The 22,943-nt window shown below is 32.5% G+C and overlaps 1 protein-coding gene across 1 annotated transcript in view; it reads right to left on the reverse strand.

Moving 5' to 3' along the window:
- LOC145287827 (uncharacterized) overlaps positions 1–3,967 on the reverse strand; it is a 71,612-nt gene extending 67,645 nt beyond the window's left edge. The window contains exon 1 of the mRNA XM_080135693.1: positions 3,668–3,967. The gene's annotated coding sequence lies outside the window, so the exon portion shown is untranslated. The remainder of the gene's footprint in view (positions 1–3,667) is intronic.
- Between the last annotated feature and the right edge of the window lie 18,976 nt (positions 3,968–22,943).

The raw sequence follows: 22,943 nt of genomic DNA on the forward strand, positions 1-22,943 counted from the left end.
TCACCAAGAATTCAAAGTCTCACATTTTTTCTTGAAGTGACGTCTCGCTCCCAGACGTCTGACTGGACGACTGACTCCCTCTGAGTTTTCTCACTGACTGACTAACTCTCACTAAAGTTTTTCTCTATTCTAGAACTTTCTATTTTCCGTGACGTCATACATTACATTAAAACATGTGCATTCTTTCACGTTTCCTGGACATACGTGTCTAAACTTTTCCTATTTCTACAAAAGGAATTTTAACCTATATTCAATATGTTAAAACATTATCTTATAAGCTGCATTCTTTCAATTTAAATTTCATAAAAAACTTGACAGCTCACATTCTTTTCTTGAAACATTCATCTATTTCTAAACAAATGTTTTGTTTTACATTTATAAATTCTCACACGTAATATATTTCTAAACCAAGATTACGAGGTTCGAATTTCTCTATTGCCATCTCATTTCCATTTTAAACTAAATTCTCCATTTTTATACTTACATGAAAAGGGGACAGCCCTTATCATGTAACACAATGAGTACATACAGTACGATATTGTGCTATATGTATATACATATATATATATATATATATATATATATATATATATAGAGAGAGAGAGAGAGAGAGAGAGAGAGAGAGAGAGAGATAGATAGATAGATAGATAGATAGATAGATAGATAGATAGATATTCAAAATTCGACATTTAAGGGTTTAAAGCCACACAATTGCAAAACCTTAATCAATAATTTATTTATTAAAATTAAATTCCATATTTCGATTTTTAACAGAATATTTATCAGGATTTTTTTTTTCTTTTTACGATTTGTATGTTATGGGGATAATAATGCTCTAGACGTTTTCGTTCGACTGTTTGGGAAGTATAATGTTAGTTATTTGGCTTTAACCAGTTAAATGTTTGAATTTTGTATTTCATATCAATAGTGCTTTCTATAAACCGTTGGCTTTCTCTTGCTTAATATATAAAGTGTATATATAAATGCTTAATATCTATATATATATATATATATATATATATATATATATATATAGTGTACATATATATTGATATAAATATATATATTGATATAAATATATATATATATATATATATATATATGAACAGTGCCGACAAAAAGAAAGTACGCACTTGTAATTTTTTTCAAAAACTGCAAATTTAAGCTAAATTTAATGTAACTGGTTCAACAACAAATACTTCATTTGATTCGCCCTTTATTTCTCTATAATTTCACCTGTTCACATTCGACTTTTAATTTAAATATTCTAGTGTTCACGTCAATTTAAAAAAAATAACTTCAAATTGGGAGGCAAAAAGAAAGTCCGCAGCAACAAACTTGCTAAAAACCAGCTTAAATTATCGCACCTAAATCAGTTTAAAATATGATTAGATATGCTTTGTTGCCTGTTCGTGGATCACCAACAGGCAACAAAGCATATCTAATCATATTTGTTGTTGTTCCAGGTTATACAACGTAATATTTAGTCCATATGCCACGACTTTCTCGTAGTCATCGTCAGGAGCTCATTAATCTAAACCTTTCTGGTTTATCCAATCGAGAAATCGGCCGCAGATTGAAATGTGATGAGAAAACGGTTCGAAAGACTGTGCAAAAGCACCAAAAAACACCGGTAGTGTTCAGGATGTTCCTTAATCTTGTCGTACTAAAGTTACTTTTAACAGGGAAGACAATGCTATCAAGATCCGCAGCCTAATAAACAGATTGGAACAGCTCCACAACTCTAACAACAAGCCAATCTTGTTTAAAAGTGTTCTCTCTCTACTTTCAAGAACAGATTAAAGGAATTGCAAGACGCAAGCCAATGATTTCTGTAAAGAACAGAAAGCGACGTCTGAAGTTAGTCAGATGCAATGAAAATCATGACTTCTCATATTGGTCAAAAGTGCGTTTTAGCGACGTACACAAATTCAATAGGCTAGGCAGGTCTGGTAGGCAGTAGGTCCCTCGGATTAAAGACGGTGAATTTTATCGTAGGTGCCCAGTTTCAACGCTGCAAGGTGGTGAAGATTCAGTTTTGGTGTGGGGCATTATTAGTACCGATGGTTCAGTCCTATACTTCGCTTGCAAGGTCGAATTAATTCAGTCAAGTACATTAATATGTTGACTGCGCATTTTCTACCCTACTTTGGACGGAATTTGGATGATAGTCCCGTCTTCATGCAGGATAACGCTCCCATTCACACAGTTGCCAATGTCAAGAGGTTCCTGGAAGAGCATGATATTCCGTGTTTTGATTGGCCTACACAATCTGCAGACCTCAGTCCTATCGAAAACCTATGGCATTATATCAAGCAACAGCTACGCAATGATAAATTTTCAAATTTGGAAGAACTTTGGACAAAAATTTAAGAAAGTAGGATGCCCTTTCCCCGGAGTATTGCTGCCGTCTAATTCAAAGAATTCCCAAAAGATTGCAGGCTGTCACATTGCAGAAGGGCTATGCTACTAAATATCAACTAGTTCATTGTGTTCCTGTTGTATTTGCCTTGCATTAATGTTCTAAAGTTATATTTAAATAACAATTTTCCATTGTGGGGAGTTTCGTTTTGCCTCCTCAATTTGAAGTTAATTTTTGAAATTGACGTGAACACTAGAATAGTTCAATTAAAGTCACATATGAACATAAAAATTATAGAAGAATAAAAGGTCAATCTTGCAGTTTTTGAAAAAAGTACAAGTGCGGTCATTCTTTTTTGCCGCCTATATATATATATATATATATATATATATATATATATATATATATATATATATATATATAGTAGAACCCCGTGATACCGTGGCCCTAGGATACGTTTTTTTATAGGTTATGATGTGGAATACGCTATTTTTCCGGGCCTTGTTTACAGTATTTACCCCGCTTTACGGTGTTATTCATTATGTTTTTTTTTATTATATACATGTGTTTTATATACTGTAGTACATTTTTACTAATTTTTTAATGCTGTTTCCCGAAGTTCTACTGTATATATATATATATATATATGTGTGTGTGTGTGTGTGTGTGTGTGTGTGTGTATGTGTGTGTGTGTGTGTCTGTGCGTGTGCGTGTATGTTTGTGTGTGTTTTTGTAAATATTTTATTATATTTTTTTGATTTTTCTGTTTTCTTTGGAAAGGGCAAAAATCGGTGAGCATGTACGTTTTTGTGCTTGTGTGTTTGTTAATTTTGTTTTAAATACGATGTCTCAGAAGTATACTATCTAATGTTCAGACCAAAATATTTTTTTAGTGGATATGTAATGTGATATTGATGAGGTCATGTAATAAGGTGATTTTATCAGTTCTATCCGTTTGCGTACGCACAAGTGGGTAGACACTTTTCTAACATTTAGACGTCTTTATTTGCTATCTCTATTTGATTTAGAAAATTCATTTTGCATGTGGAAAGGAAATCACTCTAATATCACATAGATCTATACCTTTCTAAGTATGAGTTGAACTAGCGAAATAGTAACTGCATATTTAATTAGCTGGAGTATTAATTATCATTAGTCATATACTAAGTGAAATTTAATCTTTATCCTGCTGGCGTTCAAAATTATCACTAGGATTGAACCACAAATCAAAAGGTAAAAAAAATTTTCATATGACTACGATTGTGTATTTTATGTTATCAAATATATATATAATCATTTACTTACGTCATAAATTTCACGCCTCTGGTGTAAGTTGTTGCTGTATAGATTTCACTATCAAAACCTTCGATTGAAAATGGCAGCATTAATAGAAGAATCCTTGTGAGTGACGTGGCAACTCCGAATACACAGGACTTTGTCCACACGAGCCAGCGTAAAACCCAATTATTGACCGAGCACGTCGATCGCAAGGCAGATTAAGAATGACACTGCATGTCAGATACTTCTTTGGCCCAATTGTGAATTATGTATTCATTACTGACGTCAGGCCGTCTTCAGAATTTAATAACATTAGCAATAATCGCTACTGTAAGAATTCCTTATATGCAATTGAATATCCTACTTTATTTAAAACGTGACTGCTTCAAGGTCAAATTGAAACTGCTCTATTTGACCATAGGGGGTTTTGTGATTAGAGCAGTGTCTGGATGATGCATTATTTCCGTAAGGTTCTGAGATAACTAATAGGTTAACATTCAATAGATTATTTGATGTGCCTTATATATTCGTTTTTATCACATCAAATAAGTAACACACGTGATGGCGTTTAGCAGACTCTTTTTAAAGTATATCTCCGACCAGATACGTCTTCATTTAATCGGTTAAGTTTGCGGCCTTGCGGCAAATTATCCTCTTTTTGCAATATGAAATGCTAAAATATAAGACATATTGTAAACAACAGTAGATATGGACGAACACATCTTAATTTTGCACGAGAATAGTATTTTTGGGCAAAACAAATAAGTAATAAATGCGTATAAAACAGAGAAACAAATACAAATTAAAATGAAAAGAAGAACGACGCAGTGTTAAAATGCTGATGGAAATTAATGCATATGCCTTTACGTGAAAATGGGCGAGCAATAAAGTTAGGGGAGAAGTGGTCACGCTTTTGATTGTTAATATTATCTAAGCTGGGATTAATAGCAAATGAAAAAGAAACATAATTTGGGGAGGAATGGATGGAGGAAAAAGACAAACAAAAATAGAAGCAAATAGGTTATTTAGTTGAAGTTATAATTAATTGTTATTAATGTGTGTTTGTACTAAATCAGGTAATTGTTCTTAGGTAATAAGCGTTTTTTTTTTTGTGTTACTCGAAATTAACGTGATTAAAATAATAATTAACAATTTATTGAAAATATATTCGCAAACAAAACTGGTTTTCTAATAGAAAAATATATCAAACAGGATAAGTTTAATAAATGAATATCCGAAAGATTTAATTACTCACAGAAGAGATTCACTCAGAACATTGACGGAACATTCTGAATGAGACCCAGAAATAAACAAAGCGTTTAACGATTTACACGCCCTGAATAAATTAACAGATAAAGCTGAACATATGAACGCGTAGTCTATTGTTAGGATTAGATTTAAAAATATATATTTTAACCTATTAAAAAGTTGACACTCTCCCATCTAAAAATATACTTTTCAAACCGTAAACTGCTTTGACTATTTTCCTTAGAAATTATTTTAACCGGGTAAAGATCTAAAAAAAAAAAAACGGTCCACACAAATTGCAAGCGTTTGAGTCGCTTCGTCGCTTTGGTACTTTCCGTCTCTAAGAAGATGCAGCTTGAAAAGAAAAGAGACAGACAAACAGAATGATTGGCAGACAGAACATACATAGGTAGTTTTATAAACAAGCTGAAAAAATACATTTTAGCTCATAAATAATAATTTGCTCCCCAAAAACAAAGCTACGGCTTGTAAATCGTAAACTGCGTCGTTAACATCTATTTTAACAAAGTAAAGACCCATAAAAACGGTCTAAAATGCAATCATTTAACCCGCTTCGAGCCGCTTTACGATCTTCCGTCTCGGGGACGATACAATTTGAATAAGATGGAGACAGACAGACAGAAATATGTTGTTTTATAAATTAGTTCATAAAAATTATTTACTACTACTTCATTACGTAAAGACAAACACGCACACACATTTCCTTTTATATATGAAGAAATTGAAATGAATAAAGAGAAACAGATGGGGCATATGAAGATGTAAAAGTAGTAAAATTGATGCATACATAAATGCATACATATGTAGGTAGAGAAATGATTAATCTAAAAAATGATATAAGTTTTGGGTTTGTTTTTCTTCAGTATTGGCTTCGACATTAATTGGCTGAGTTATTTTTCAGTTTTTATGTTTCCAGATGTTTTATTATTTTCATGCTGAGAAGATTGTTCTTAATTTTTACCCATTGTTTTCCTTACTCTCACGATTTTTGGTGAATCTTCCACGAGCTTGCCGCTCTGCAAATGAATATATTTATTCGTCAAATGAAAAGGGTAGACTCCATGGCATCTTGCATTCTTTATATTGCCTCGTTTCTCGTCGCGACCATTATGAACCATTTATAGAATTTCCTTTATACAATTCATGTTTGGCAATCATATCTTCAATATAACTGTGTTGTTAAGTAAGCCAACTCGTCATGTTGGCTTACTTAGCAACACGAATACCGCGTTTTCTATACGAAACCTAATATTTCCACAAAATAAGGTATTGCTTTACGACATGTCAGCCATTGTTGGCTAGTTTTTATAGAAACCCTATATCACATTTTTTATTTTTATAATGAGGATCGATCATTCGTATTATTTTGAATCCTTGGACTACTGTGTTTATTTTGAGTGTCATTTTCACAACGATTTGGTCGTTGTAACCTCCGACCTTCCTCAGGTGTATCGTGTCGGAATTGGTAATGTTTTTGTCTAACTCGGGAATTTTCGACGGAATTTCGAACGGAACTCTGTATTTTCCATGGGAGCGGAACGCTCTCACTCCGTCAACCACGACTGGTAAGAGATTGTAAGTAATTCACAATTGCATTTTCCAGTTACCCACACTGTTAATTAAAGTATTCCTTTCCCGATTGATTTTTTTTCAAATATTCGAACCCGGAAAAAACCAAGATTTTCCAAGTAATCTAACCAGATAAAAAGGTGAGCATGCCGCCCAGCAAATGCATAATAAAAAAAAAACATCAAAAAGCCGTGGAGCGATTGAAAAATCGGATATGACTGACCATATCTGGAGGAAAATAGAAACTAGCTAGCTTTATGTGCAGAGTAAGACCACTCAATGAATCAGCATACATCCTAGGCCACAAGCAATTACTAAGTTGACCTACTATAAAATCCTCACGATATGGGAAATGTTAATTATAAAAAAAAATATAATATATGCAGTAATAAGTAAAACAATATCTATAATGTATATATATATATAATGATAGTAATAAATAGGGATATTCACAACTACACATAAAATAAGTTTTAAGGCTCCCCAAATACGTACTAATGCAAGTACTACTTATTCAGTTGCTAAAATACTAAGAAAAAACAATTGTCAATTTGATATTTTGAAAGTTGAAGTTTCAATTCTATGTGTTGGCGACCGGAAAATACAATTGCAACTTTCTTAGAACCTCTATCCAGTTGTGGTCGACTGAGTGAGAATTTTCTGCTCCCGCAGAGTAAATAAAAGGTTCCGTTCGAAATTCCGTCGAAAATTCTCGAGGTAGACAAGATTCAGGTGAAGAAGGTCGGTGGTCACATTGTTTGAAACAGTGATGAAATGACACCGAAGATGAGAACAGTAGTCCGAAGATTTCAAATAATACGGTGAATCTACATATTTTGTATATGATGGATATGTAGACGGGTTGATGGGGGTGTTCGTTCGTTATTGATAATTCAGTGAAGCGAGACTGTTCATAATATAATGCTCAATGACAAGTAGAGCTGCATTTTTAGTATAGATTTTTTTCTGCAAAATTTGGTGATACATGTTTCAGTTACAACCTTTAGAAGTCCAACTTCCTGATGTCACAGCGAAAATGGCTAAGTATTTATTAATTCTATGAAATATAAAAGAGGGACTCGTGCATACCTTTCCTCTCAGTGTGTTTAACATAAGGGATAGAATATATGTTCTATTTATAGCAAAACTATGTGACTCAGCAAAAGTGCGAGTCGTAAATATTAGCGTTAACTCACTACATTTGTAACCATTGTAAACTGCTCAAGCAACTGAGTAGCTGTTTTCATCTACGCCATTTGCTGGACATGTTTACAAAAAGACCACACAAATATAGCACATGAAGTATTTAAATCATATACGTACCGTAACTTTGACAAATCCCTTATAAATTATGAACGTAAGTACATCTATTCATTCTTTCGACTTTTTTTTTTAATTTATGACGTTTTATATTTCGCAAACGATCGATCAGTCGGTCGTTTAATCGGACAAAGTTATGAAAGAAATAAGAATTCAAAAGTGCATCAAAATATTACATAATTTATACGCAGTTGTTCACCATCTCTCCAAATTTCCAACTTAAGAGATCACCGTTTTATTAATTACTGATTACATTGAATACTACAGGATATTCATTTTTAGAGAGATCATTCTTTACATTGACGACTCCATTTTCTTTAATGTCAGATTTGGCAAATATAAGTAATTAAAAATCTTTGCAATGAACCATATACTTGAATAATAAAATAGTGTAATAAAAATGTTTCTTTGATCTATATTAAAGTTCGTCGTCTGTAAAAACAAAACACTATATCTCCAAGGCAGCGCTCAAAATGCATGGTTTGCTCTTTCAACACTTTTAATGTTTATATCAACTCTTTTTCACATTTATATCGACCCGTCACGTGCTCATTGGGAGTCGTTTGACAAGTAAATAAATCCTGTATGTGTTATTGTTTTTTTTTTCATAGCGAAAATGAGAAAGTACAACTTTTATTTTATATAAAGAATCATAAATGCGACAATGATACACACGCATATAAATATGTATACAAACAAACACACACACATAAATACACACACCCACACGCCCCACCACACACACACACACACACACACACACACATATATATATATATATATATATATATATATATATATATATATATATTTGAATTATTTTCGCTTAATGTGGATGTTTGACTTAATTAGCGATGGATTCCAAAATTAATTCTTTACTCTGACTTCTCATTTGATTAAATCCGTTATCAATCTTAGTTTGACAAACATAATTTGAAATCCAATATATGTTATCGATTGCATGCTATAGACGATATTATATCGCCTTTAGTAAGACACATCTCATTGGCTACACTGTTTTTCATATATTAATCTACTTAGATGGGAATTCAATAAAAATATTGTTTTCTTAACCACACGATGATTCCTAATAGCGTCCAACTTCTGTTGTCTAATATATACTTATTTAACACTCCCTATATTTATAAATACTATTCATAAAATAGTTTTCTTTCGATTACATTACGATCCCTGCACACGTTTCTGAACATTCACTACAGGCAAAGAAAATCTCGTAAATTTGTGTTTATTTGCAAAGCGGAAACAAATTATGAGGAAAGAAATTTCTTCACAGGGGAGGGAGAAGTACGATTTTTTCAATTATAAAATGCAATCAAATTTTTACTAAAAATATTTCTTGTTTACTTGCTTTTACAGGAGAGCAAAACCGCACCATTTACTTGTTTTAATTTCCACCTGGATTCTTACATAGTTTGTAATCTTTTATTCTTAAAAAGCAAAGAAAGTGTGTTTAGAAAATTAAACATGGCGTTTAGTCGTCTAGTATTAATGTCATTTATACATCGATTTTATTAATCAATTTTTTACTGTATGTAAGAATTCAACAGTGTATAACAAAACTATGTTTAAATATTATTACAATAAATTACTTTTATTATTAAATTTAAGTACTTCTGCAGAATTTGAACCAGACGAAAATAACTGGCCGCTTTGCTATGTTCGGAACATAGCGTAAACCGCCGACTTTCGCCGAACGTCGTCGATTATGACTCTTCCACGGGCCTGTCGCTCTGCAAATCAATATATTTATTCGTCAAATAAAACGGGTAGACTCCATGGCATCTTGCATTCGCTACCACGACCCTGTGTAATATTAAAGCATATACTACGCAGGTCGGGAGCCTATCCAAGGAAAATACTGAAAACATTTGAAAATAATAAAATCACCAGAAAAAATATATAACGGAAAACAATGACCTACCGTAACAATTTCTGTATTATAGGTGTAACAAATTGTTAAGGGAAAAATAAACAGGCAAGTTGTGTTCATTGTTTCTACCATATTTTGTCAAACTAAATTAAACAAAATTAATAAGATAACCAATTTTTTATTACTTTAATTATTTTTTAATTGAAGTTTAAAAAAGAAATCACTTTTTTCTGCGTTTTTCATGAATTATCTTTTTGCATTATTTCTTTATTTTTGTAACTAGTATAAAGTAAACATTCTTTTGTTATTTTTCTTTTCGTGAGCTATTTTCATACTGTAGGTTGGGCCTTGGCTATAGTTACGTTTTTTTTCTTCTCGTTTTTCATTATTTTTTAATGAAATTAAATTAAGGGATATTCTCTTATGATTAGAAAGATTTTCTGCAGTTGCAACAGACGATGTAAAAATAGGGTGAGAAGAACCTTCGCCAACCGGATAGCTTGCGAGATATCGTTAAAGATGTAGACAAAATGAGGACGTGCAATTCTTCTTTGCGGCGATTGTTTTGTTTCTTCAGGCACCTGCAACTGTGGGTACAAAGTAAAGATACTCATCTTGTATAAAATTGTTAGGAAATGACACTTGTTAACTTAATTTAGTATTTTTTCTCCAATATTTTCCCCAAAGATCGTGTGCTCCTTTGCTGCGCATTGATTGGCTGATTGACGTCTTACGTCAGATTACAGTCTAACCCAATCGCACATTGTCATGTTCTGAACAAAGTCGAGCGAACGATTTGTGACGTCTGTTTCAAATTCTGCAAAAGTATCTAAAATTATTATACTTAATTATTTATATATTGTATTCTTAGTTTAAACATTTAAAAAGAAAAATGTATTTCTAACTGAATAGTGAACAGAAATTTACTTCTGTATTTAGCATTGTTAACATACGTCATATCTTGTTGGCACAATTTGGGGTTTACAGTATATAAAGATTACAGAGTAGCTGTTACATTCGATTAAATTTACAAATTAATTATGAATTGATGATATATAATCTTACACACACTCATATATAAAAACGACAATTATAACTACAAAAGTTATTTTTAATATGGAATAAATAATTTTATGCAACGTCTAATAAAAACCGATATAATATATTCATTATAAGCTTTCCTTAGCCGGTTAAAACCAGATAAGAACCCGTTGACTTGATAAACAAATATCGGTAAAATCGTGCTTAGTTTCGAAATCAATAAAAAATCTCTTTTAATCTTACTTTCTGCACTAAAACGATACCATAATGCATGGTTCTCTTAACAATATCATAACGAAGAAGCATAGTTTCCGGAAAAGTTGATTAGACAGACATATAAACTGAGATATATTTTAGTAAAATCCTACAGAATGTCGACAAAAAACTAAAAATATGAATAAAATCAAATCCTTTATTTACTGTACTGCTGTGGTTATTAGGATTTGGATTTCATATTGTTTAAAACGATGTCATCTCTGCTTTTCTTCATATCTGTCTCGTTCCACTCTAATATTTCTAGCGAATTTTGAATAGGAAGTAGCTTGGCTTTGTTCTGGCAGCCAGGACAAGGTAGATATAAAAAAATTGTTAATGTATTCTTTGTATGGCTTGCACATTTAATCCACAGAATGTAATAATTTAAAACTGACCATATTATATACATATGATCATATACCATAATATATATATACCATAATATATATGTGTGTGTATATTTTTGAAAGTAAAAGATATATGTTTTTAATGTATATGTTCAATAAAGTTATTTTTAAAGTATAGTTACATTTTTAACCTAATAAAAATGGTCTTGTTATTTCAGGGCATATGCATCGTTAGTAAACACTTCCAATTCAAGTCTCTCTCGCTCTCGCTCTCTCTTTCTCTCTCTCTCTCTCTCCCTATATATATATATATATATATATATATATATATATATATATATATATATATATATATATATATATATATATATCCTTGTGGGTAAAAGTGCGAAGCAGGCACTACCAGAAATAAGACAGGTTAACAAAAGAAGTTTAGTCATTACCTTTATTGGTAACTCATAACTACAATAATTGTTAACTATGCACCCAATGCAGGACCACATTATGAAACTCTATCAAGTACGCTCAATGAGACACCCAAACATCATGTTGGGGACTTCAATGCACACGTTCGTGTGTTGATAAGGTGCGTTACACTTATCACAATGCAACAAATGGAAATGGTTAGCCATTACTGGTGCTACAGAATGCAATCTTCACATTACAGATACCCTGTTTGCAAAGTGGAAAAGGAAGTTACGAACATTCATATCTGATATGAATGTAAGTAACTCTCAGATTGACTATATCCTGATTTACAAGAAATGGCATCATTCCGTTTACGACTGCGAAGTTGTTATGGCGTTAAGTGGTAATTAGAACGAAGGAACACATGACTTTTAGGACAACACATGTATTCACATATTTTACAGGTAAAGCGAGTTGAGCAATACCATTCCTCAACGGTTGGGTGTTTGCACCCGACCTCCTTGGTCGCGTGCCAATCTCTGAATTCGGGCACCGGTACTCGATACCGGAAGTGACGTCACTAGAGGATTGACGTCATGAGATAATCCATTAATCCAACACCCCTCTCCCAAGCTTTTTTTTTTCGTAAAAGCTGTCAGTACCTCTTCCTTTTAGGCTCGGTACCCTTTCTCTTACGGGACGACTGGCGTAGTCCAGGTGTTGGTTGAGGAGTTTTAAGATCAAAAGTTTCGAAGAGTGTCTATCGGCTCATCTTCCAATGGTGGACTGTCGCTGGTTTCAACTGATCGACATCTTAGTTGGTCCTGGTGACGTTTGTGGGTATATGTTATTCCTTGCATGATATATACCATGTCACCGATTCTCTTAGTAATTGCACTCACCTCCCAGAATGATGTGTTGTTTTTTATAACTTTTGAAACCCACTCTTTCACCTGATCTGAAACTTTTACTTGGTATATAAGTGGTCACTAGTGGCCTTGACTGTTTGGGTAAGAGTTTGTCAAAAACGGATCTCACTTTCCGCGCAAACATCGTTTCTGCAGGTGAGACTGCTGTTGGTGTGTTGTGGTTGGGTGTAATCCTATACATTTGTAGAAATTGTTGAAGTGTTTCATCTATTGGGGCCCATTGAGCCTTCTTAGGTTGCTTTGGGTTGAGGATTTTTTTGGCGCGTTATTTTTAGATTCCGGTTTTGCAGTTTCAGTTTATTTTTTGCTTCCTTTGGCAGATTCCGTTAAAGCTGCCTTTTTCGATTTCTCTGTTGCTGTAAATGGGATGTTGCGTTTCTTCTTAAAACATGCAGAGTGTTTTCTTTTGGTTCTAATCTTGCTATATGCGTTGTAGATTTGTTCATTTTCTTTTTTATAACGTAATTGCCAGCAAAATTCTTAGCTTGTAAATCCGAAGTTCTTTTGAAGTCAATTAGAATTTAATTTTGTTTTCCTTTTTTTGTGGAATTAACCCGTGTGAAAGTCGAATCCGACGTCGCCAGCTGTTATGCGGTTAAGTGGTAATTAAGACGAAGGAACACATGGCTTTTAGGAAGACATATGTATTCAAATATATTACAGGCAAAGCGAGTTGAGCAATACCATTCCTCAACAGACATACTTAAACCGGTACCCGCAAACCTGTCAGACATGAGTGGCCTAGTTCAATCGCGTTAGCATACATAATAAACAAGCACCCTAAAATACCCTGGTTTAGAGGAAAGGAATGAGGCGGATATGTGGGATGGTGTACACTGTCCTAGTCAGGAAACAATGCTGACCACCGAGCGCCTCTAATGAAACCCATTAATCGCACCTATGTTCCTGACTAATAAGCAAAGAAGGAGTATGGAAGCCGGGCGATAGACAAAGCCTATCAATTTCTCGACCAGTTTAAGTTTGCAAACCGGTGATTTGATCGAGTCACCAGGTCTGCGAAGATTGTTCAACAAGATTTATGAAGCCTCCATCCGCCGTTTGGTGTCAAAACGAATGATATCAGTGACGCAGCTTAAAATATCTGACCTCTCTTATATGGATTACCTGACCAGATTTACCGATCGATCAGCACGGAGGGGTTTATTCCCATGCCTACTTTCAAAGCCAGATATTTCCACACCCCCACATGAGTGGTTAGGTCCAATCGAGTTAGTAGCAATGTTAATTAGTATCTGCTTTAAAGTTACATTCCTCAAAATAAGATTAGAAGATGTGGTTAATCATATGTTTTCAGTGAAAACACAAATGAGGGCTTGCATGACTATGGGGTGTAGATTTGAGGTTTATATCTAGAGTTCAACGAGGATAAAATATAGTTAGTGCATTAATAAATACATTGGAACAATGATGGTATAAAGAGTAAGGGTATGATTCGAAATGAGCTTTAGTTTTTATGTAAAGACAACCACCAGTTATTTGGCCCATCTAATGGAAAAAAGATATAGAGTCGCTACTTAATATTGATCACTTTAAATATCAGTACAAACTATGACTAATAAGTATCTACTATTATAGATAATCTACAGAATATAAATATGAGTAATAACAAGGTATGCCTCAGCAAAAGAAGTCTGTAGATATTTAGTATTTATCGATTTTTAAAAAGGTCAGCCTTCTTAAGTTAAGGACCCGTGCCAAAACCCTCTCCCAAGGTATGTGAAAAGTATGTGATTGTATAGCAGGTTGGAAAGAAGCGCAATTGGTTAGTTGTCCATCAGAAACAAGAGCTATAATAAATTTACAAGCATACAGCATTAATATACATTAGGATACACAGAGTTTTGGGTAGAGTTTAGCAGTATAAGGATTTAGAATAATGTTTATCATGCAAACAGACACAAGCCATGGTCTTGGAGACAAAGTAACTATCCCTTTTAACTAAACATTTAGAAAAGCATTTGTGCCAGTTATTTTAGTACAGACATAACTATATACGTACGATCAGTATAGCCATTATATTTATACATACAATTTGTCAAGGAATAGTAATTTATGATTTTGAAAAAGTAATTTTTTTCAACTTTCACCCCAAACAAGGCACAGTGCCACTTTGAAGTAGGGGACATAATGTGCAGGGATATTATGAAGGAACATGAGCAACAGATTCTGGTCACGTTGAATGGAAATTCTACATGTCAGTACCGTCTGGAAAGCAGAATCCCAGGAGGGAGTTCAATAGGCTAGCAGTTCTGGGGAGGAAGCTATTGGAGTAGAAGATTTTCTTACACCTAAGGAGCTCTACTGTGTAGGGGTGGGAGTTAGCTGCTTCTCGCGTGTGACGAAGGTATTTACGTCGAGGGAGTACCAGTGATTGTAGTCCGTGCAAGCATTCACCTTTAAAATGCTTGTAGAACAAGCAGAGGGATGCAACATTTCGTCGATGGGACAGAGGCTGAAGCTTAGATGACGATTCTCTTTTGAACCCTATCCACGAGGGAGAGACTAGTAGTAGATGTCCCAGCTCAAATGTAACAATAATACTCCATACATCGGCGAATGGTGGCCTTATAGAGGTCATGATACTTTCAGGCGTAAGCAGTTTTCTAGCACGCTAGAGAGAGCCACCTTCTTTGCAGCGGTCTTAGCAATGCTGTCAATGTATCTGTTCCAACTCATATTCCACGTGAACGTTAGGCTGAGGAGTTTAAAAGAAGTACTTTCAGGTAATGTGTTCTTGATCATTGCTATTGGTGGTAGACAAGTTTTTTTGTAATTATTAAGGTAACAAGCTTAGTCTTGGCAGCATTGAATGTGACCATCCATTCATATCCCCATTATAATACAGATTGAAGGTATTTCTCTAGTGTTTCTTCCATTTCCTTAGATATGCGTTCGTTTGTTTTCCCCTCGTGCCAATTAGATAAGAATCTTATTCACTCTTGCCGTTAGAATATCTGTAGATAATAACACCTTATGAAACTGTCCTGTTAAATTATATAAATAGGCGATTAATTGATAAAAAAGAAATAAATGCCTGGAAATGTGCTAGAAACAAAGAGCATTACTTTTTCAGTTTAACTTTCACTGGACTAAACTATCAGTGCCGGTTTAAAAAAAAGGTTAAAATGAAGGTTAATATGTTTTTTTCTATATGCGAAGACAGCGTAACGTGAATATAAATATGTGTGGCAGAACTGGATCATTAAAAATGTAGTTTAAATCAGTAAAAGACTGCTTGCTTGACGCTAGGCGCAAATGACGTCTGTAACTTTTATTTTATATTTTATTTATTTTGGGTATTTGGAGTATTGCCGGATTTCTGCATTAAAACTTTGGCTTTACTCAGCGAACAACTGTATGTTATAGATAACAATGAATTATTTATGATATAAGCAATCGAGACAGGCGCATCAGGTCTTGTTCTAAATAACATCGTTTGTAAATATTATAACCGCCAAAAGTCTACCAAAGGTAAAATTTTCTAATTGTAAAATCGCGTATATTGAACAGGTCATTCGTGGTTTCTATCCATAAGTTAGTGTATAGGAACTTATAGCATTAAATATATTTGATTTGGCATGAATTTAAAAAGGGAGCATTTTATGAAAGATATATTTTTCAATAGTAACCCACTGAATGTATAAAAAAAATAAATGCTTTGCGAAAATCAATATATGTTTAACGGATTTCCTTCATATTAATACAGAAAGAAAATGAGACTAATGTAAATCCATAAATTTAAGGAATACACTATTTTTGTTCCTACGTAAATAAAGACGTTAAGAATGTATCAGGAAAAAAACTGTTGTAAGCCATGTGTGTACAGAGGGCAGAATATGTGGATGAAGCAGATATTATTTTTTTAATGTCATTTACAAGGAAAACATAACTAAGAAGAGTCCGTGAAAGAGAGATGTATCATGTCCATGAACAAACTTGAAACTATTTCTTATAACCGCCTACAAAGGCGACTAATAAAAAGGGTCAAGATTATCAACAAATGCGATGTGCGTAATACGATACGATATTTTTCATAGAACCAAATGTTACTAAGTATATTCATATATATTAGTTTAAAATGGTTTTAAAAAATTTAATTAAATTTTACGTTTCATCAAAAGATCATAAACAACTCGTATCATGCCTGGATAGAGTTCAAAAGACGCTTGTAAACCTGGTGGGTGTTGCCCTTTTTTCTTTCCTAAATCTTTTTTCGAGAGAAGAGGCGGTGCAAGCCCGTCTCTATTATAACACTATTTATTTTGGCGACTGCTCGTCTTAGCTCCAATCTATGGTGCCTTCGCCAAACTCTCAGAAAAAGGATTCATCTAGCTACAACAACTATCAACAATTCCCCCTTCTCTATCTGTATCTAAATCTAAGCGAGGATTCCATGAACTAATTTTTTTCCTATAAAATCAGACAATATAAATGTGACTATAAAGTACAGAATGATATGCCTCTTACCATAGGAAAGTGTGCTTCTAACAAGTATCCACGGAAAAAAGAGAATTCAATATCTTTCGATCTCATGTGTTAAATCAAAACTATTTCGAAGTTCGTTCCAAAAGTAAGCTTTCCTATGTTCTCAGCTCACAAACTAAAACGTTGTAAAGCTACGGTAATGAGAGTAGAACCATTAAAGCGAACGACATTTTGTAGTCTCGAATTAATTTTTTTTTTCATAATCACCATCATGTTCATTGCGTTTTTGCAATCTTCTTTTGATGCTTCGGTCGGAAAAGTTCATGTCTTTTGATAATGTATCAACGAATGGATCTTCTCACTCTACTCGCATTAATTGCATCAGTTCGTAAATATTCAACAGTCTCCAGTGAATGATGAACGGTTCATTTTTGCTGCCTGAAAAGAATTCAGTGGCGCATCTCTGCTTCCGACGCATGTTTGTGACAGTGGTTTCGTTTTTAGCGTTTCACACCGCAAACATATCTAACAGAGAGATGAAATATTGTGATCATGAATGCTTACATTTAGTCATAATTACAATGCAATTTGCAATCTCTTCTGACATATTCGGGCGCAATACATATAGAAGGCATTACTTTCAGAAAGTCCATCCTAAAACCTAAAATATCGAATAGTTAAAAATAAATGATGTTGAGACATGATTGACTTACTAAAAAACTAATAGAACAAGATAAACAAAATATGCAAACTATAAATGCAATTATTTAATTTTAAAAAAGAAACACAGACAGAAGACAAGCCGGCGCCATTGCCTTTGTCCAACGACGAGAATAATCTTCTTGTGCAAAACTGATAATAAAATGTTATTGATTTTTGGAAAAATGTATAAAAAATACTTTCAGATATACAAATCTTGACCGAAATAGCTTATTGTAATTCATTTTTAATCGGAAATTATTTATTCCCTAATTTCTTGTATATTTACGGAAAATGTATTGTAATTGACGAATATTATTGGAACAAAAATATCAATGTGAAAATGCCCGAGATATGACAATATTTATATATATATATGCATTTATGTGTATGTATGTGTGTCATTTACAAAGATTGATTTCGTTTTCCATGACAAATAGCTGATGCTAGAGGAAATGAAATTACCAACAGGGACACTAGTGATTGATGTTCTTTCCCCTTCCTACTGAGTTATTGAAAACCCTTCCTGAAGTAAAAGAAAGTATTGTATAGAATGTGTTACAGGTTTCCCCGATTTTGCTCTGCACGTTTTCTGAGCGTATAAAAGTATGTTCATTGCATTCTTACTAACCTACCGATATATGTCATTACCCGATTCTACCTTGGATCCCCAGATTTTTCTGGGTCTATACTAATAGTTTTATCATTAAAGTTGTTTCGGAGAGAGAAACCTGGATCAAAGGAAGGACAAAATATAAGACAAAAGTCAAAACAAACACTATATGTTAGAAAGTCATATCACGTGCCTTGTTTATTGGAAAATTATTCAATGAAAAAGCTTCCAATAAACAAGAGGCGACATATTTATTTTTCCAGGTGAATGTTATTTTTCTTTAAAATTTTATCTTCGTGTAACTTTATAGGCAAGACTAAAATAATAATATCCAAGAAATTCAAATGTGGACGGCCGTTTTTCAAAAAAGGTATGCAATAACACAGAGATTACTTTAATACGATTTTTTAGAGGGAGAAGAAACGTTAGAAAAAAACGATTTACACTTACATAATTGGTCCAAAAACAAGTCATATATTTTGGTGGAAAAACCATAATTGTGAACCATCAATCAGTGCGTTCTTTTGTCCCGGGAGTCTCCACTTATCAAGGCTCGATGGTCACTCAGGGATGATGATTGATAAACGTAAAAGCTAACAGACACAACAGTTCATTGATTCGTTAGTGGTGAAAATAAATTATTTTTAATTTTTCATGTAAAATATCATTTTCCCTTTTTTTATATATGATTAGTAATTATACAAAAAGTATTTTTCTTAATTCGAAAACCAATTAATATATATATATATATATATATATATATATATATATATATAATTAGTTATTTTGTGTTTATTCGTTAGAAGCGTTGATTGAAATTTGAAGAATAAAACATGTATAAACACATTTGAAGACAAAACTGCAACGAGAATTTTTTTATAAAATAAACAGGTGTTTATTTTTAAAGAAATATATTTCGGAGTAAGAGTCCACGTGATGTTGTTAGCCGCGGGGTTTTTATGAAGACGGATAGGTGACGCGTGGCCACGCATTTTGAAAATCTGGGTAGTTATTTTTGTGTATATCCGTTAGAAGCGTTGAGTCACCGACTTCATAAAAAAAACCCGCAGTTAACGACATCATCGAACTATCTTCAACTACATCTTGTCGAGGAAGAAGAGACAAAAAAGATTGATAAAGGAGTCTTACCCCGAAATATATTTCTTTAAAAATAAACACCTGTTTATTTTATAAAAAAATTCGCGTTGCAGTTTTGGATTCAAATGTATTTATACATGTTTTATTCTTCATATATACATATATACATATATATATATGTATATATGTATATATATATATATATATATATATATATATATGAATCCTATCTATGACGTATTTCGCTCTTCTCCTTTTTTACGAATTTCAAATTGAAAACATGGCACAAAAGAACTTTATATTTTCATTACATTATATGCTGTTTTATAAATATTTTTTAAAATAAAATTTGATAAACGTTTATCAATGAGCATTTTAACCAATAAATTGTATTCAAGAAGCATGGCGTTGTTTGCTTGAAGCATTGTTAGAGAATAAAAGGTAGTTTTAGAAGCTAGAACAATGTACAGTCGTTGTGAGAAGATAAATAAAGGTAAATAATTTGGCGTCATTAACATAGATACATACGAATCCCCAGCACTACAACACCTTTACAATGGAACACTATATTCTCCCACCACAAACATCTCTTCCACAGATATCGAAAATCAAATCAATACAGCCTTGACACGAATATGCAAAAAAAAAGAAACATACGCAATAGATAGATGCGAAATATCATTACTAGAAGCAGCAACCTTCCGTATTCTACCACCTAATAAAACACACACAAAAACAGCCCATCTACAAAAATTAGACCCATTGTGTAAAGCATAGAAGGACCACTATACAAAATATCCTGACTACTACCACAGACACCCAAACCTCTACTTTCCACCTATCCAGGTCACGTAAACTACTCTGAGGAAGTGATGCACAGACCACAATCATCACCATCCCAGCATCTACAACGCAACATATACCCCTTCAGCCTAGATGTTATCTCACTCTACACATCAGTCCCTGCACAATAAGCTATAGATCTAATAACGGAATACATCGCATATAATAACATACACTGCTTTAACCTCACCACGGAAAACACCAACTCCTTATATAATAGTGATGGAAGCTGACACTATTTGCAATAAAAATGAGTGTTTTTATAGTTTTTGCGTAATGCTTTTATAGAATTATAGTAATATTTAAAGTCATGACTCATTATGTATTTGCCTTCCTTTAATGTCTCTATCTGTGTTTCTCCCTCTCTCACACTGTGTCTATCTATCTTTTTTCTGTCCATATAATTGAATAAAGGTTTTGTATACAAACTATATAAGCAGTTTTGTTAATATGGTTTACTTTTTCATAATTATCGCCATTTAAAATCTATTTCCGCGAAATACAAAAAAAAGAAAATTAATAAATAAATAAATAAATTATTTTCGCTTTAAAAAGAAATAATCCCCAAAATATAATTTAGTGCAAAGTTGTATTTTTGTAGGAGTTTTCAATAGTTTTGTCAAAAATCGATAAAATCCTTTCGGCAATAAAAAAAAACAAGATTATTCTTGTTGTTAACAAAGACATCGGCGCCATCTTGTATTTTGCTTGGTTGCTGAAAACCTGTACTTTTACTGACATTTATTATTTTTTCCATGTTTTTCTGGTTTTTTTTTCTAAGTCAATTATATTTATAAATTAGTTATTTTAGTAATTTTATAATTAGGCTTCATATACGCAGAAAAACCAACTATCCGGAAAAATTGCATGTTATCATTTATTTCCTTTATATTAAACATACATTAAACACTGCTAAATACATTTTTATACAACATTCTCTCCTATGACATGGAATTTCGAATGACTAATATTTAACATGACTAATATTTAACATGACTAATATTTAGCATGACTATTATTTAGCACGGCTATTAGTTAACATGACTAATATTAAACATGCCTAATATTTAGCATGCCTAATATTTAGCATGGCTAATATTTAACATGACTAATATTTAACATGACTAATATTTAACATGACTAATATTTAGCATGACTAATATTTAGCATGGCTAATATTTAACATGACTAATATTTAGCATTACTAATATTTAGCATGGCTAATATTTATCATGACTAATATTTAGCATTACTAATATTTAGCATGGCTAATATTTAACATGATTAATATTTAGCATGACTAATATTTAGCATTACTAATATTTAACATGACTAATATTTAGCATGGCTAATATTTAGCATGGCTAATATTTAGCATGACTAATATTTAACATGACTAATATTTAGTATGGCTAATATTTAACATGACTAATATTTAGCATTACTAATATTTAACATGACTAATATTTAGCATGGCTAATATTTAGCATGACTAATATTTAACATGACTAATATTTAGTATGGCTAATATTTAACATGACTAATATTTAGCATTACTAATATTTAACATGACTAATATTGTTTAAAATAAATGAAACGTTTCTTATTTTAAAGTTCTGTTTACATTGTTTATTATTTACAAATAAGTTCTGCTTATTTAAAACGGTTAACATCTGAAATACCGATATTATTGTTTACATATTGTTTGAATAGTAACATGACCGTGATTAGGGGAATTGTGTTTCTTGTCTGGGATATAGGGGGCGAGAATATGTTGCCACTCCGTTTACCCATATTTGTTAGTAGTAACGCAAACCAATGTTTAAAAAAAACTATTTTTGATGTTATTTATTTATTTGTTTTTTATGTTAGCAGTGTCAAAATAAAATATATAAATCTATTTTAATATATATAAAATAAAATAAAAAGGAAAACATTTCCTAAATGGTCGATTAAAAAGAAACGTATATGTTTTTTTTTCGTTTATTTTACATGCTAAAAAGTGGAAGTCTTCAACCAGATTGACGGTTTCAATGCCGAAGCAAGAAGATTTAATATAATAATAATATTTTATAATATTATAATATAATTTATAATCAAGAGAAGTAAAGGTTTAGGGGGAAATTAGGCACCAAATTCTAACCGTTATTTGACTCTGAACCAACGAGAAAGCGTGAAACACATGCAAACATGAAATGTGTTCGTTAAAATATCAAAATCATTCCGATTGCCATTGTAAGACAAACGTTGCTTTATATATATATATATATATATATATATATATATATATATATATATATATATATATATATATATATATGAAGAGAGTGAGATAGAGAGAGAGAGAAGTTACGGTAGTAATATCTCCTACATTTTGATATGAGATCTTCCAGTCGTGCTCGTGTAGTTTCTTGCCAATCATTTATTTTTATGCAGATCAGTGTGCAAAATTATTCGGACTATTCGATCAGATAACCTCAAGACTTGTGTGAGCAAGCTTAACATATAAGGGACTGAGTAAAAGAAAGTGTCCCAGCTCGAATACTCTTCGAGGTGGCTTTCTTTGAATGTGGAA

The sequence above is a fragment of the Euprymna scolopes genome, chromosome 11 (assembly GCF_053919585.1).
Source record: "Euprymna scolopes isolate OS-2025 chromosome 11, ASM5391958v1, whole genome shotgun sequence".
Lineage (NCBI taxonomy): Eukaryota > Metazoa > Mollusca > Cephalopoda > Sepiida > Sepiolidae > Euprymna > Euprymna scolopes.